Source organism: Muntiacus reevesi, chromosome 17, assembly GCF_963930625.1.
Source record: "Muntiacus reevesi chromosome 17, mMunRee1.1, whole genome shotgun sequence".
Taxonomy (NCBI): Eukaryota; Metazoa; Chordata; class Mammalia; order Artiodactyla; family Cervidae; genus Muntiacus; species Muntiacus reevesi.
In genome coordinates, this window is record NC_089265.1 from 29,240,524 (window position 1) to 29,257,910 (window position 17,387).

A 17,387-nucleotide genomic window follows, 5' to 3' on the forward strand; every position below is an offset into this window, starting at 1 on the left:
TCATGCCCCTTGGGAATTCTTTCCTGCCTCTCCTACTTCCCCATCTCCAAGTAACCACTGATCTGCTTTCTGTCACTATAGATTAGTTTGCATTCTCTGGAGCTTTAAATAGATGGAGTCAGACAGTGCGTTCTTTGTGTCTGACTGTTTTGACTCTATTTTGGGTTCATCCGTGTTGCCTTTTCTTGTGGTTTTTTTTTACTGTTTATTGCTGAGTATTAATTCATTGTATGAATATACCATTCAGAGTTTTTAATAGTTCAGGATTCTCTTATACTTCATTGTCTTGTAGTGTGCTTGTTTGGTTTCAACTGTGTTGGGTCAGACTTTTGTATTTGATAGTTTTATTCTATCTTCTTGAATTCCTGTCTCTTAAGATCAACATAAAATCTGAATACCCGTATTTAATGTTCGCTGAAGCTTAAAAATATGTAAGTTATGTTTTGTTTAAAAAAAAAAACCTGGTAAATTGTGAAATAAAATTTTAAATTTTTCTAACTTTTGACTGTGTCAGGTAATTAAAAAAAAAGTTGCATGAGCATTGAGGCTTTCAACAAGCTTTTGTATATGACGTTGTGAAGTCACTCTTAGTATTGAGCCCCAAGCTTTATTCCAGAGTGCTTGTCTAGTTCTCCTGACCCTTTTGCATGTTTTTGGTAGTTCTTATAATGTTTGAAAGATTTATTGGTTACTTCTTTTGACAACTTTATATGACCATCATATAGTGAATTGGATAACAAAGGAGTAATCTGTTGCCTGAGTTATCCAAATAATTGCCCCCCAGTGTATGTTACACCTAAGATCATTGGGCACACCAAGAATTGGAGAAGGGATGGTCATTATTTTTTTGAAAACACATTATTCTTACTGGGGTCATTCAGATTTCTCAGGTCATTTTTAGCATTTATATGTTTGTTGCTACTTTCTTATCACTTGATTGAAATTATGTGTAACAACAAAATCTACAAACCCCAGAACAACACCATTTAAAGCAGGTACACTCTCTGGATTATTACGGAAGTAAAAGTTGGTTTATCATCTTAATTTTAACAGCCCTTTGAGTGCCATAGTAAAATACAGTTAATGTATGTGATTAAGTAGTAGATGGGTTAATTAAGAAGCAAGTAGTCATGTTTATTGAAAGAATAAGGTCTTTTAAATTGTTTTTAGAGAGAAAATACAAGGTTGTTAGGATGGCCTTAGTGAGTCCTATGGAATTACATAAAGTAACTAAATAGTGTAGCCTGTTATAATTATCTCTGAATTAGTAATTAAGGGATTGAATTGGCCCACACTTACTTATCTTATATGGCTGAGGTTTGTGTTTGAGTAGGTTTATATTACTTTTGACTTCTTTATATAATTTTCCCTTATCTGAATAACTTGGAATCTGACCAGCATGATGTAAATTATCTTTTCACCTGACTTTGCTCGATGTGTCTTCAGCAGTGTAGATTACCACTGCCTGATGAGCTTATGAGCTGGGTTAGAGAGTGGCATCTCTTTGCTGTCAGAGGGATACAGCATTCTCTCTAGAGAGTTTTTAGTACAGGTTATGAAAAACCTTGGTTTCAGTTACTGTGGAAAACTTTAATTTATTTTGAGTGTTTGCATATTCAGTTAATGGAAGATCTAGAGGTGAATTCATTTTGGTTTAGTATGGAGGTAAATAAGAGAGCATGCACACTGATTTTTTAGGTTTTTTCCCCCCATGTTTTGCATGCGTGTCTGCTCAGTCGTGTCCAACACTTTGTGACCCTGTGGACTGTAGCCCACCAGGCTCCTCTGTCTGTAGGATTTCCCAGGCAAGAATACTGGAGTGGGTTGCCATTTCCTCCTCCAGGGGATCTTCCCTAGGAATTGAACCTGTCTCCCTTGCATTTCTTATGCTGGTAGGCAAATTCTTTACCACTGAGCTCCCTGGGAAGCCCAGAGTTTTCATATATGTAGATATTATTTCATCTTGGATCTGGCTGAAACACTTTGATTCCGCTAGGATTTTGAATTTGTTCTTACAAATAATTGTTTGATGTCTAAGATATTTCGATCTTCTATATTTAATTTGACTTTATTAAGGTTATCTTCCATAAGTCAGGGGCTTCCCTTGTGGCTTGGCTGATAGAGAATCCACCTGCAATGCCAGAGACCTGGGTTCGATCCCTGGGTTGGGAAAATCCCCTGGAGAAGGGAGCGGCTACCCACTCCAGAATTCTGGCCTGGAGAATTCCAAAGGGTTGCAAAGAGTTGGACTTGACTGAGTGACTTTCACTTTCCATAAGTCATTTGTGATCACATTAGGTATAGGAACCAAAGTGATGTCAAATGTGATGTCAGTGAAGACCCTTATTTACGGTCAGCTAAATAAACAGTAACCTGACCTAGAGTGTTGGCCCTGGTGGGAGTTTTGTAAGTACATGTTGAGAGTGATAAAGCATGAAGAATCCTTATTTCTAATGGATTTTTACCCCAAAGTAATTCTTATATTTTATTTTTAAATGTCTGTTTCCCAGAGTTCCAGCCTCTGTTTCCTTAAACTCTATTTTCTCCCAGATTAATTTTCTTTATCTTCAGCAACATCTTTAGGCCAATGATTCCCTGATTTATACTTCCAAATTTTTTTCTCCTTAGATTCACTTATGTAATTGATCCATTCTTTCAACAAATATTTATTGAGTGCCCACTTTGGGCCAGCTACTGTTTCTGGGACTGGTGATATAGCCCAGTGAGAAAAAGAAATCAACAATATTTAAAAAAACAAAAACAAAAGTTCCTACCCTCATGGAGCCTAGATTCTATTATTTCCTGTTTTCTAGACATATCAAGCTCAATATGCCCCAAAGGAATGCATTTCCACCCCTTTCCTCTAAGTGACATTTCTTTTTCTGCTCTTTAAGCTTATGATGCTCTGGTATTTTCAGTTTCCCAGATTAGAAATGCTGAGAGTAGACCTCTGTTGCTGTCATTCACTCATTACACCTGTCCCAAACACACAATTAGTGCTCATTGATCTTTTTAATACTCTCTAACGTGTGTGTCTGTATCACCTCTCTTGTTTCTTGGCATTAATCTTGCTCACATTTCTGCAACCCCCCCCGCCCCGTGGACTGGGCTGGTTTTTAACAACCTGACGTCTGTTTGTACTATTATTAATTCTTTTCTATTTAAAAAAAAAATCTTTCTTTCTTTCTTTGGCTGTGCCAGGTCTCGGTTGAGAATTGTGGGATTTTTTCTTAGTTATGTCGTAAGGAATCTTCAGTTGAGGCTCATGAACCCTCGGTTGCAGGATGGAACCTGGGCCCCTTATATTGGAAGTGCTGAGACTTAACCACTGAACCACCAGGGAAATTCCTAGTTCTTTTCTATTTTTTTATGAACTATGTAGCCTATTGCCAGAATGTTTTTTCCCCCAGAAAATAAATTTTAGTGACTCGCCCCTCTTCCCTGCCACACCTTGTATCTAGAAGTCACTGCTCTCCCCTGTAGGCAAAGTCCCACGAAGGCCTTGGAAACGTGGCTTTCCTCTGCCCTGTCTACTGTGGCAGCCTTGTGCTACAGAACCATTGTCATTAAATTATGTGGTTTTCTTGTCTTAGCAGGTGTCTTTCCAGTTGTAAGAGATGCCATTCCCTCTCCTGGCGTGGGTGGTTCAGTGGTAGAATTCTCGCCTGCCATTCCCTCTCCTGGCTGTCCCTCATATCCCAAGTTGCAAGTCTTTCAGGACGATTCACATGTCACATTCCCAGTTTTTTTTTTTTTTTTTTTTCTGACTCATTCTGATAGCATTGGATTCCTTTTACTCTCCCTAAATTTAGCACATCTTGTGGCAGTGTAATTATGTACTGTTTTCTACAAAATTGAGAGCTCGGCAGCAAGATACCTGTCTTTATTTTTCTTTGCCATATGATTTAGTGATAGAGACAGACAGTACAGTTTGTTTGTTTTTGGGGGGGGAGCTTAAAGTTTATAGAATTTAGGATGACTTTCTTAAAAAAAAACAATTATGAATGCAAAATTAGATGTGAAAGTGTGTATTTATTTGTATGAGAACGGAAGTATCTGGTGCAGGTATCTTTGTGCTGAATCTGCCTCTGCCTTATGCCTAGGGAAATGTAAGTGCTTATTTAAAACTTGCTAAAATAGTGCTGTGTGTATATAATGTTTTTATCGTTGTTGATTTTCTTAAATTAGGGATAGGAAACAACAGCATCAGTTAGTCATTCTGATGCTAATACTGTTGATAGTAATAATAATGCCTAATACTTCTATAACTTCCCGTTTTCTAAGCACTTTCACATACTTCATCTCAGGGAGATTCTGATAACTGACTCAAAGGATAGTGACTCAAATGTAATGAGTTTTACTGTGTTTGGGTACAGGAAGGTTGAGTTGCAGTTCTTCCTTTGAGATCAGATTTCACATTGGTGGGGAGATGATTCAGTTCCTCTGGGCATCTGTGACCTTAGTCAGCATGCCCTCCACCTCCTGTTAGCCTGGCAAATGCTAAGGACTTTTCTCAGGGCTTTCTAACCTGCTTTGCTGTCTTTCAGCTTTCTGTTTCTTCCCCCTTTCAGCTTCCTCACCTCAATATTTCTTCTTCCTTTCTTCCTGTTCGTTTATCTCTGTCTTGTCAGACACCACATCTATTCCCTCTCTGTCTGTCTCCTCTGGTTGGTAACTTAACACTTTTTTAAGTGTCAGTTCTTTGACTAAGCTGAATTTTGGATTACAAAATTTTGGATTACAAAATTCTTTGGGTTCATTTCTACTTTTTGAAGTATTTTAGAGGGAGTGATTTGGGGGATCTTCAATAGTACAAAAAGTACGTGTATTTTTCAGCAACGGGAAAGCTGTCCTAAAGCTACATGCTTTATTTACTACATAGGTAAGACATAGTGTAACTTACAAGACCAAGGTCAGAAATGATCAAATTTTCACTCTTGAAGAGTTATGTCCAAATTGGAAACAACAAACACGCAGTTCAGTTCAGTTCAGTTGCTCAGTGGTGTCTGACTCTTTGCGACCCCATGGACTGCAGCACGCCGGGTCCCGGAGTTTACCCAAGCTCATGTCCACTGAGTTGGTGCAGACACTCGAAGACAAAATAATGATAGCAGCGGCTTTTGTATGCCTGTTTCTTCCAGGCATTTTGCATATGTTATTGTTAATGCTCACTTTACAACAGCAGCTCCAAAAAGTTAAGTGACTTGCCCAGGATCTCACAACTAGTAAAATGATGAGTGTTTTTTCAAGAGAGCCTTATAGTAGCAGTTTGGGACCTCTGAAAGCCTGGCTGTCTGAGGCTACTTATCTGAAGGTAAGCAGCTACTTTCTTTCCTGTAGTAGTATTATTAGAGCACAGAGCTATGATTTGGTGGAAAGCACTTGGCTTTGATGTCAGTCAGACTCAGATTGGCTTTTAATGTTAGCTCTGATGCTTACATACTTCATGAATATAGGAGAAAATACTTGAATCTTTCAGCCTCAGTTTTCTTACTTGAAAGTGGGTATATCTAATATTGAGCTATTGGTAGGATTAAAGGTATGTATGTTTGGAAGCACATATACTATGTTTAAGAAGATGGGGATATGTGACAGCTATTTCATAAACAGTTTCATTTCAAAGAGTAAAAATAAATGCCAGTTCATTGTCTAAAAAACTCACTTGTGGAAGAGTTGTTATTATAGTAGATGCAACAGAAACCAGTTCTTATATACAGTTTTACTATCAGTTGTTATTGAAGAGCATGTTTTAACAGTCTTAAATGACAAATTATTGGCTTAGTTGTGGATTACAACACACCTACATTTTAAATGTTCCAGTGGTGAATATATATTTGGAAACCTTTGGCTCTTGAAGGGAATATTTGGTGGTTAATTTTTATCTGAGCAATAAAGTTGCTTTTAAAAAAAAATTCCACAAAATGATATGGAAAATTAAACAGTTCATTGTTTAGGGAGTTTATTAGACACCCAATCTAATGAGTAAGGTTTTTAAGCTTATTATTTCTCCCTTTTTCTTCTGCCCCTATATCCTCTTGTAGATGAATTAAGACTACCTTCAGTTGAAACTTTCAGATAGTTATTGATGTTTTATTATGTAAACTTTACAGTGCCCCTGCATAATAATGGCTATAGAAATAGGATTGCTTAATGAAAGGTCTGAGTTATGTGATCTTGGGAAAGTTAGTAATCTCTTTGCCCTTTTACTCCATATCAGCAAAATAAGGTATTAGCAAGTTGTTTTGCTAAAAGGTCACAAACTTTTCTGATGTCATTAAATATGATATTTGAAATTATAAAGCATTAAAATTGCAAGAATGCATTAATTTCTTCTGCCAGCTAAACTTAAGGGTTCTAAATGTTCCATGACAAGTATTGCAAAGAATGGACTCAGAGCAAGAAAGCATGATCTCTCATGAACCCTTCTCAGCACAGCAAAGGGTTGGGACTGAGTCACCGTGGGCGCAGACCTCTAGTCACCACAAGCATAGTCCAGTAAAGAAAAACAGCTCCGTTCACTCACACTGCGGTATGCCATTTGAAATTTGAGGCTGCCCCTTTCTGGTTAAAGTTTGTAAATGTTATCTTTGTTTCCATCCAAATTCAGCAAAGGGAAATCATGAAAGCCACAGACTGAAGTTAGGAAGTACTGATTGATGGGGAAAAATAAAAAATATCTAATTACATTTAGTATTTATAGCTAAATGATAGCTAAGTGGTGATATGATAGATGGTGTTTCATAATTTTTGTAGAAAAGATTCCAGAACAGGAAAAACCGTTTGGGAACGGTGGATGTAGAGTTCTTTTTTAAATTATGGGGCAAAGCCCTTGGATGACCTTTGATGAAGAGCGTGAACTAGTTGGATGGGAGGTAAGTCGAACCAGCATGGTTGTAGTATTCTGACCTTCCACCTCCTAGTTCCACAGTGTATCTGTGTTGTAAAATTTGTCTGTCTGTACTGTTCCTTCGTACTTTCCCCTAAGGAATCATTGAGTCACAACTGACAGAGCCATCAGTGGTTTTGTTACATGCCAGTATTGTTGCTGCGATCTCACAAGCTCATCTCTGAGAGGGCAGCCAGGGACGACAGAGCTTGGTCTGTCACCTCTTGCAGTTGGGCAGTCCTCACGCAGAACGGGCTGGCAGCTGCTGGCCGGGTTACAGGGTCCTATGGGGATGCTTTGTGTTTTCGAGCCTTTTCTAAGCGCCAGGGACCCCGCTGGCCCCGCCCGCTGGGGCATTGCTGCATTCCAGGCAGGCAAAGGGCTGGAGGCAGGCGCCCTGGGTAATTTCTCTGGTGGATCGGTTGCCTCCTGGAGGGGTGACCCCTGAGGATGCTGTGGCGGAGGTAATCCTTCTGTCTGTCCTCGGCCTCGCTCAGTACAGTGATGTGGCTGGAGTGGGTGCTGTGTGAACGGTCGGCTGCCTCTGGAGTCTGATGAGGACCAGGGGTGTTGCCTGCAGGGGCAGCCCTTGGAGGAATTCCCCTGCCTGCTCTGTTCAAGAAGCCTGCCCGCCTGTTGGTGCTCGGCTCTCAACACTGACAGTGAGGTGGCAGTCAGGAGCAAACTGCCCACCAGCCTGAATTCCTGAGTTTAGCCAGGGGATGAGAGAACAGAAGAGGTTAAATCTTTATTCTCAGAATCATCTAAATCTTTTCTCTGTGTTTGGTGTGAGTTGACTTGGGCAGAGGGTCCCTTTCCTGTAGGAATGATTGTTTTAAGGGAGAACAGTATGGATGGAAAATACATAAAAATGGTTGCCCAGAGAGAAGGTATTGGAATCTCTAGTTCTCTAGCAGTGTGTATGTGTGTGTCTCCTTGCTTGTTCTTGGAAAAAAAATATGGATGATGGAGGAGGAAGGAAATGAATATAGTTCAATGGAATATAAACTTAATTGGTTTGTAGTATATTAAAAAAAAAAGTCCTGCCTTTCAAAAAGTCAATTGAGTAATAAAGCAGCCTGAGGTTCTAATCCCAGATACACTGCTGATTCTTATTGTTTAAATTGTTACACTTATTTTTAAAATTATAGTTCACCAAACCTTAGCGAATTTGTATTTGTCTGTGCCCTATGTGTTTTTTAAGGCTGCTTTCAACCATAAAATTGACTTCATCTTTGAGTGTGAGCAGTAAATAAGGAGCTTGACTCAAAAGCATCACAAAATATAATTTGTGTGTGTTTCTGGAAGTGGATATAAATCTGGTAAAATGTCTGTATAAAATTAGTATCTTTGTGCTTTTAGGAAATCTGCAGTTAAGGACAGAACATGTTTTACTTTTTGAAAGGACAATGAACCTTTCACTTCAGGCCAACAGTCTTAAAAATAAAAGGAAGTAGCTTTCAAAACCAAAATAAAGTTAATGAACATTAAATAAAGTTAATGTTTGTTAGTATAAACACATTGTTGTGTAAGTGCGTCTGTAAGTGACTAAGTAGCCTAATATCTATAAGTATTTTCAGTAGGTTCTTTTCTCCATATTAGTAAATTCCTAGGAAAAGGAATGAGATAATTATTATTACCAGAATTTGTTTAGAGTATGTAGATTCCTGATCAGAGGAATGATTATAATTTATGTATGTCCAAATGTGGATTAATATGCCACTTGCCCATATTATAATTTTAGCTTAAATATATTATGTGCCTGTTCATAATGTTGAATCATCATTTACATAAACATGAAAGATACATTTTCTTTCAACTGAAACAAATTTATATTCATGTTCTCTCTTGGGTTGACCCATCATTTCCAGTGGTGGGGGTTTTAGTTTGCTCTGCGTGTATGTTCGGAAGTAGAGCAGTAATAGTCATTCATCACTTCCTGCCCTGCTGCTCAGCCTCGCTTGGAATTAGCTAATCCGGGGCCATAGTTCTGCTTCTAAGGCTCTTACCTCACAGGGCTTGGTAAAACTAGAAGCAGTGTTCTAACATCGGAAAATCAGAATAAATTTGTTTTTAATGATACAAATGCAGATTCCTTATGAAATATTACTTTTGAAGAAACATTTTCATGATATTTCCTGTCATTTTGTGGGGGTTAAGTGATCTAGCCTGAAGAAATTATCTTTCTGGTAGCACTTACCAATAGTAAAACATTTTTCCAAGTAATTTAGTAGTTCAAGGTGAAGTCTTTTTTTGTTGGGGAAGGATGATAGGGAGAATTTGAAAAATATTGTGAATAAAGAAGGAACTAATCAGCTCTAGTCCCGTCCTCCAAAATTAGGTAGGTATTAACATTTTCACATGTTTACTGTCAATCACTTATTTTTCTATATTTTTGTTATGAAAACTGTATAATGTACATTTTATGTTGTGTATATTATAATGAATCCTCATGTATCCATTATTCACTTTCAATAGCCACTGTTTCAGGTCCAGTCCTGTTTCTTCTGGGCTCTGCCATTTTTTGGAAGAAAATACCGTGCATTTCACCACTTTATCCATAAATATTTCAACTGAAGTAATTTTTACACATATAAGTTTAAAACATTCCAAAATTATAGTTTCCATAAAAAGGTAGAGAAAGCTAAAGTCATCTTTTGACCTCTCTCTCCTCAAAAGCTACCACTTCCATCTGTCCACTCCTAAAAGTAACTATAACTGTAATTGATTTTAGAATGTGTCCTTTTATCAATAACTCATTGTTGTAATGGTGAAATCACATAAATACCTTTTTATGTGTAGCATATATTATTATTCGATATATTAAAAATTGTAGGTTGACATCAGACTGTTTACAACTCTCATTTTCATTTTTGAGATACAGATTGTGAGCCTGTTCTACAGTGAGTCTAACCCATTTATATTTATTGTGAATGTGGATATCTGAATTTATTTCATTCCTCTTTTTTTAATGATGCTTTTTCCTTTTTTCTTTATTTTCTCTATTCCCAAACTCTCTTAGATTGCTTGAGTATGGTTTGTTCCATCTTTTTTCCTCCTGGTTTATAAATTGTAACTTCTGGTGTTTTTTTTTTTTTTTTTTTTTTTAGTGTTTTACTTTTAACATACATGTTTGGCTTATTTTTCTAGTGGAGTTTGAAGTGAAAGTATTTCTATTCTCCTTTGACTAGAATATTTTAGCCAGAAATATTTTCATTACTTGTAAATGTTTTCCACAGTTACTATGGTTTCATTTATAGAATGAAACCTTGTTAGTCAGATCTCACATTCCTTTATCAACAGTAGATTTATAATTTGTTTGATTTAAACCTGATGACTTTTCTCAGACTCTGATCAGAACTGAATCCTTTACAGTATTTTATTCACCTGCTGTAGTAGAAGTTCCCCATGCTTTGTTTTTTTGAAGTAACTATCTCTCTTGTAAAATTCTTAATTGTCTCAGTTTTCATATTAAAGTTGTATTTGCTTGTAAGTTCCCTCAAATCTTTATTGGAAGTAGAGTATCCCCATGAATTAGTTAAAGGAGGAAGGGTTCATCTTAAGAAAGATGCTAGTTTATTTGGGATGTGATAGTATGATGCTGTACCTAAGCAGAGTGTAATAGGTGTGTTTGATTGGAACAAAGAGAGCCTCGTACAGATTACCTCTGGCAAAATGGAGTGCACTGTAAAAATGGATGCCAGTGACTATTTCTTGGGGACCAGTTTTACTTTGTTTTCCTCTCATTAGCTGTGTTGGTTCTTCTGGGCAATACTTGCCTCTCTCCTAATGTCAGCTGTGTTCTTCTGTCTCTGTCCACTGATTTGTTTCTGTCTCTCATAACTCAAGCCTGTGTGTGCCCCATCTTGGCTTCTTCTTTCTTACTCATGCTTCTTCTATCTTTTCAACTCTAGCTCCACTGCTACTGCTGCTAAGTCGCTTCAGTCGTGTCCCACTCTGTGCGACCCCATAGACGACAGCCCACCAGGCTCCCCCGTCCCTGGGATTCTCCAGGCAAGAACACTGGAGTGGGTTGCCATTTCCTTCTTCAATGCATGATAGTAAAAAGTGAAAGTGAAGTCGCTCAGTCGTGTCCGACTCTTAAGGACCCCATGGACCCCATGGAGGAGCCTACCAGGCTCCTCTGTCCATGGGATTTTCTAGGCAAGAGTACTGGAGTGGGTTGCCATTGCCTTCTCCAATTGGTTTATTCTTTCAAATTCTCAAGAGAGAGACTCTAGCCTAGTTTTACCTCATAGGTCAGCAGTTAGATTGTCTTCCATTGAGTGAGGAGCCCACCCTTTGCTTCCCTGGCTATGGTTGGAGGAGAGGGGCATAGCATAGTGTGAAATGGCATATTCCTTGGAGCAGGGGCTGTGGGAAGGTTGCAGTCTGCAGTAATTAGTTCAGGGTGCTATAAATAATGCCATAGACTGGGTGGCTGAAACAGTAGAAATTTATTTCCCCATTGCTCTAAAGGCTGGGAAGTTCACCTTCAAGGTCTAGCGGGGTTTGGTTTCAGGTGAGAGCTCTCTTCCTGGTTTTGTGGATGGCCACTTTCTCTCTCTGTACTTTCGATGAAGAAACATGCCTTTTCTTGTTGCTTGCATGTGATGAGAGGGAGAAAAGGAAGGAGGGAGAGGAACGTAGATATCTCTTTGTCTTATAAGGTTTTCCGTCCTCTTGGTTTAGGACCCCACCCTTATAACCTCATTTAAACTTGATTATTTCCTAAAAACCCTGTCTCCAAATATAATCTCATTGAGGGTTACAGCTTCAGCATATGAATTTTGGGGGTCCAGCAGCAGCAGCAGTGTTAAAAGGCACTGTAACACTCACTCAGCCTTTTAAACTCTTGATCAGGACAGAGCTTTATTTCTAGAACATCATATCACTTGCTATTTTTTTTTTTTTAATATTCTCAGTCTTGATGGTGTTAATATTACCATCTAATCAGTAACTCAAGCAGGAAAGCTGAGATTCTTCCTAGCCTCATCTGCCTTATCTTCACATCACCAGATCCTGTTGCTTACAGCTCTGTTCCTTAGATCTGTCTCCCATTTTCATTTACTTTTCACTGTCATCTTTTTGAAAATGCTTCTTAACTGGTCTTCTTGCTTCCAGGTTTTATTTCTTTTATAGATCTTCCACACCCTCACCAGAGTGATCGTTCTAAACCAAAGATTGGCTGTATCTTTGAAAAAGAAGCTGCGGTTTCAGATAAACTCTTCCTGAGTGGGACCCCGGGCCCTCAGTGATTTACCCAGTAGCCACTTCTGTAGCCCCCTCACCTCTTCTTTCCTTGTCCTTCAGGCCCAGCCCAGGCCTAAGTGCGTGCTTGCAGTGCTCAGAAGGTCCTGCGCCCTCTTGCCTCTGTGTGGGGAGCCCTTCCATCACCCCTTCTGGCCTGTCTCCCACCTGTTTTTTAAAATTCCATGCAGGGGTCGCTGCCTCCAGGAAGCTTTCCCTTTTCTCTTCAGTTTGGGTTTGATGGCATCTCTCTTTTGTATTCTTATTATTTCCAATGTCTGTTTACTTTTTTTTTCCCTTCCACTCAGTTGGCCCATGAGTTCTCAGACTGTGTCCTCATTCCTCTGATTCCCCCACCCAGAAACATGCTCATCACGTAGGCACTCTGTGAGTTGCTAAATCAATAAATAAGAGAGTTTGAGTTCTTTTGTAAGCTTGTGACCCCTCTCAGCATATTCATTTTGGACAGGTAATTTATCTTTCCATTTTATAAAGGAAGGGTGAGACCATCAATCATTATTTGACTTATGTTAAAGGCAAGGTTCCTGGATACTAGATTTTCTTTGATTTGGAAGAGCAAAAAAGAGTGAATAAATTCTATTATTATTGAAGGAGTTTGGAGAGATTCATAAATGTCAACTTGAAAAGGAAGATTTTGTTCACAAATGCTTTTCTGATCAAGCCTGTAAAAATGAGGGAGAAGTCCTACAGAACAGATGCTAAAAAGAGCTGACTGTTTTATGTTGGATGATTGCATGATGCTGGTGGGTAGTTGGACATTTTTGTGCTCTTAGAGCAGTAGTTCAGTAACCCTAGAATATGAATTATGACTGCCGGTGTCAGTTTTTCTGTTATGGCCAATTGACTTTATGACAAACTGCCTACAGATGACTATAGCCTTGCATTTGTCTGCTAACTTCAGGTAGTGCTGAGACAGCTAAGAATGAGGCGAATGCTAAATTTAAATGCATTAACGGATGCTGAGCAACTTTGACAAGCCGCGAACCATTGCAGCAAGCTCTTCTAATGGTGTACTCCTTTTACAGTCAAAATAGTTAAGATATCTAGAAAATTGTATGCATTTGGGGCAGTTTCTGTTAGTAGAATTATTTTTAGCATAAGACATTTTCACTTGTTAGTTGCCATATAGTCTGTATTGGGCAAGAATGATTTGTTTTATGTTTCAAGTACTGATTCTCAACTACACAAAAGCTGTGCCTGCACATTACCAGTACAACTTGTTGAAAAGTAAAATGATTCCTAATTAATCAGTTTCTGTTTCTAAAAGAAATGAAAGAAGCTGTTTGATTTTTATCCTCAATTGGAACTAGTGTTGTCAACCAGTTGTTGGGAAAATCAAAAGGTCACAGCTAAAATCATTAAGAGGATTTTTAAAGGGTTTGTCATTAAAGTTCTGCAGGCAGCATAGAGTCCTTAGATTAAAAATTGTTTTTAAAATTTGTATTTTTCCTAAGCTAATATGTACATAAGTAGGCTTGCCAGATACAATAATGGATCCCTGGTTAAATTTGAATTTCAGATAATCAACAAGTTAGTGTTTAGTGGGATTATAGCCCAAGTATTGTGTGGGATATACCTGTACTAGAATTTATTCATTTATCTGAATTTCAGATTAAACTGGGTATCCTGTATTACTATTTGCTAAATCTGGCCACCGTATACTGACAAAAAATTTTAAAATTCAGAAGAAATGCAGCTCAACATTTTCTTCTTTTGTTCTCCACCTCTTGACATCCAACTATTAGTGTCTTTGGAAAGCATGCAGGAATAGTCTAGGCTTATACATATATATATAAGTGCTCGCTTCGGCAGCACATATACTAAAATTGGAACGATACAGAGAAGATTAGCATGGCCCCTGCGCAAGGATGACACGCAAATTCGTGAAGCGTTCCATATTTTTCCCAAAACAACAAAGTAAATGACAACGGGACCACACCTATCAATAATTACCTTAAATGTAAATGGGTTGAATACCCCAACCAAAAGACAAAGATTGGCTGAATGGATAAAAAAACAAGACCCCTATATATGCTGTCTACAAGAGACCCACCTCAAAACAAGGGACACATACAGATTGAAAGTGAAGGGCTGGAAAAAAATACTTCACGCAAACGGAGACGAAAAGAAAGCAGGAGTCGCAATACTCATATCAGATAAAATAGACTTTCAAATAAAGGATGTGAAAAGAGACAAGGAAGGACACTACATAATGATCAAAGGATCAATCCAAGAAGAAGATATAACAATTATAAATATATATGCACCCAACATAGGAGCACCGCAATATGTACAGCAAACACGAGTATGAAAGAGGAAATTAATAGTAACACAATAATAGTGGGAGACTTTAATACCCCACTCACAACTATGGATAGATCAACTAAACAGAAAATCAACAAGGAAACACAAACCTTAAATGATACAATGGACCAGCTAGACCTAATTGATATCTATAGGACATTTCACCCCAAAACAATCAACTTCACCTTTTTCTCAAGTGCACACGGAACCTTCTCCAGAATAGATCACATCCTGGGCCATAAATCTGGTCTTGGAAAATTCAAAAAAATTGAAATCATTCCAGTCATCTTTTCTGACCACAGTGCAGTAAGATTAGATCTCAATTACAGGAAGAAAATTGTTAAAAATTCCAACATATGGAGGCTAAATAACACGCTTCTGAATAACCAACAAATCATAGAAGAAATCAAAAGTATGTATAGAAATAAATGAAAATGAAAACACAACAACCCAAAACCTATGGGACACTGTAAAAGCAGTGCTAAGGGGAAGGTTCATAGCATTATAGGCACACATCAAGAAACAAGAAAAAAGCCAAATAAATAACCTAACTCTACACCTAAAGCAATTAGAGAAGGAAGAAATGAAGAACCCCAGGGTTAGCAGAAGGAAAGAAATCTTAAAAATTAGGGCAGAAATAAATGCAAAAGAAACTAAAGAGACCATAGCAAAAATCAACAAAGCTAAAAGCTGGTTTTTTGAAAAAATAAACAAAATTGACAAACCATTAGCAAGACTCATTAAGAAACAAAGAGAGAAGAACCAAATTAACAAAATAAGAAATGAAAAGGGTGAGATCACAACAGACAACACTGAAATCCAAAGGATCATAAGAGACTACTACCAGCAGCTCTATGCCAATAAAATGGACAACTTGGATGAAATGCACAAATTCTTAGAAAAGTATAACTTTCCAAAACTGAACCAGGGAGAAATAGAAGATCTTAACAGAGCCATCACAAGCAAGGAAATCGAAACTGTAATCAGAAATCTTCCAGCAAACAAAAGCCCAGGACCAGATGGCTTCACAGCTGAATTCTACCAAAAATTTAGAGAAGAGCTAACACCTATCTTACTCAAACTTTTCCAGAAAATTGCAGAAGAAGGTAAACTTCCAAACTCATTCTATGAGGCCACCATCACCCTAATTCCAAAACCAGACAAAGATGCCACAAAAAAGGAAAACTACAGGCCAATATCACTGATGAACATAGATGCAAAAATCCTTAACAAAATTCTAGCAAATAGAATCCAACAACATATTAAAAAAATCATACACCATGACCAAGTGGGCTTTATCCCAGGAATGCAAGGATTCTTTAATATCCGCAAATCAATCAACGTAATACACCACATTAACAAATTGAAAGATAAAAACCATATGATTATCTCAATAGATGCAGAGAAAGCCTTTGACAAAATTCAACACTCATTTATGATTAAAACTCTCCAGAAAGCAGGAATAGAAGGAACATACCTCAACATAATAAAAGCTATATATGACAAACCCACAGCAAGCATCACCCTCAATGGTGAAAAATTGAAAGCATTTCCTCTGAAATCAGGAACAAGACAAGGATGCCCACTCTCACCACTACTATTCAACATAGTGTTGGAAGTTTTGGCCACAGCAATCAGAGCAGAAAAAGACATAAAAGGAATCCAGATAGGAAAAGAAGAAGTGAAACTCTCGCTGTTTGCAGATGACATGATCCTCTACATAGAAAACCCTAAAGACTCTTCCAGAAAATTACTAGAGCTAATCAATGAATATAGTAAAGTTGCAGGATATAAAATTAACACACAGAAATCCCTTGCATTCCTATACACTAACAATGAAAAAACAGAAAGAGAAATTAAGGAAACAATACCATTCACCATTGCAACAAAAAGAATAAAATACTTAGGAGTATATCTACCTAAAGAAACAAAAGACCTATACATAGAAAACTATAAAACACTGATGAAAGAAATCAAAGAGGACACAAACAGATGGAGAAACATACCGTGTTCATGGATTGGAAGAATCAATATTGTCAAAATGGCTATTCTACCCAAAGCAATCTATAGATTCAATGCAATCCCTATCAAGCTACCAACAGAATTTTTCACAGAACTAGAACAAGTAATTTCACAATTTGTATGGAAATACAAAAAACCTCGAATAGCCAAAGTAATCTTGAGAAAGAAGAATGGAACTGGAGGAATCAACCTGCCTGACTTCAGACTCTACTACAAAGCCACAGTCATCAAGACAGTATGGTACTGGCACAAAGACAGAAATATAGATCAATGGAACAGAATAGAAAGCCCAGAGATAAATCCACGAACCTATGGACACCTCATCTTTGACAAATGAGGCAAGGATATACAATGGAAAAAAGACAATCTCTTTAACAAGTGGTGCTGGGAAAACTGGTCAACCACTTGTAAAAGAATGAAACTAGAACACTTCCTAACACCATACACAAAAATAAACTCAAAATGGATTAAAGATCTAAGTGTAAGACCAGAAACTATAAAACTCCTAGAGGAGAACATAGGCAAAACACTCTCCGACATAAATCACAGCAAGATCTTCTATGACCCACCTCCCAGAATATTGGAAATAAAAGCAAAAATAAACAAATGGGACCTAATGAAAATTAAAAGCTTTTGCACAACAAAGGAAACTATAAGTAAGGTGAAAAGACAGCCCTCAGATTGGGAGAAAATAATAACAAATGAGGAAACAGACAAAGGATTAATCTCAAAAATATACAAGCAACTCCTGAAGCTCAATTCCAGAAAAATAAACGACCCAATCAAAAAATGGGCCAAAGAACTAAACAGACATTTCTCCAAAGAAGACATACAGGTGGCTAACAAACACATGAAAAGATGCTCCACATCACTCATCATCAGAGAAATGCAAATCAAAACCACA

The 17,387-nt window shown here is 37.7% G+C and overlaps 1 protein-coding gene and 1 non-coding gene across 3 annotated transcripts in view; both read left to right on the top strand.

Annotated features, from left to right (window-relative positions):
* Positions 1-17,387, top strand: part of MPDZ (multiple PDZ domain crumbs cell polarity complex component) — a 171,593-nt gene that overhangs the window by 8,573 nt on the left and 145,633 nt on the right. The gene's annotated exons all lie outside the window — the stretch shown is intronic.
* LOC136148821 (U6 spliceosomal RNA) lies at positions 13,954-14,060 on the top strand. The gene has a single exon (XR_010659585.1). It is a non-coding gene; the product is annotated as a U6 spliceosomal RNA (small nuclear RNA).